We start from the raw sequence: 708 nt of genomic DNA on the forward strand, positions 1-708 counted from the left end.
GCAATAACTGTAGTAATCAGCATGTTACCCAACTGTATATTGTTTACTTTATTGTAAATACTGGTGAACAGTGGTCAATAAATAGTTGTATATTCCTTTAAAAAACAAAAAAGAGTTGCTGAGGTTTTCCTGGTTCTTTGTATGTCAAGTAATTGTATCCTGGATATCTTGAATATTATATCATGAAATTTGGGGTTTGTTTATATGCTTTGAAGCATTTGTTTCTGTTGTTCATTTGTTTGAACAGGCTATTAATCCAGTTAGGTTTGGAATGCAAGTCCTCACCTTCCTTTTTGGGGACTTTAGTGCCAATGTTACTTTTCTTTCCTAAGCCTTTATAGGGCTTATCTAGTCCACCTACTCTATTAGCCATGCGGAATAGTAGCCTACACTTTTGTTCAATTTTTGAATACTTTGCTAAGTTGCTTTGGTCAGTTACATAAATGCACGACTCAGGAATGACCCCGCAAGCCCTCACAAATAGTTTCTTTTCAATTCCTTTAATCCATATTTCCTCTTTTCTGTAATTTCCCCTCATATTTCAGCCTCCAAAGGGTCCTTTTTCCAAGTGCTCTGGGTCTGGTTCAGGGCCTTCCCTATTACACAATATCACGACTAGGGCCAACTTGGGGTGAGGTGACAGGAGAAAAGAGAAAAAAAAAAAAAAAAAAAGACATTCCTTTCCACAAAACCTCTTTCCAACCCACG

This window comes from Tupaia chinensis, unplaced genomic scaffold, assembly GCF_000334495.1.
Source record: "Tupaia chinensis unplaced genomic scaffold, TupChi_1.0 Scaffold000119_2, whole genome shotgun sequence".
In the NCBI taxonomy this organism is placed as follows: Eukaryota; Metazoa; Chordata; class Mammalia; order Scandentia; family Tupaiidae; genus Tupaia; species Tupaia belangeri.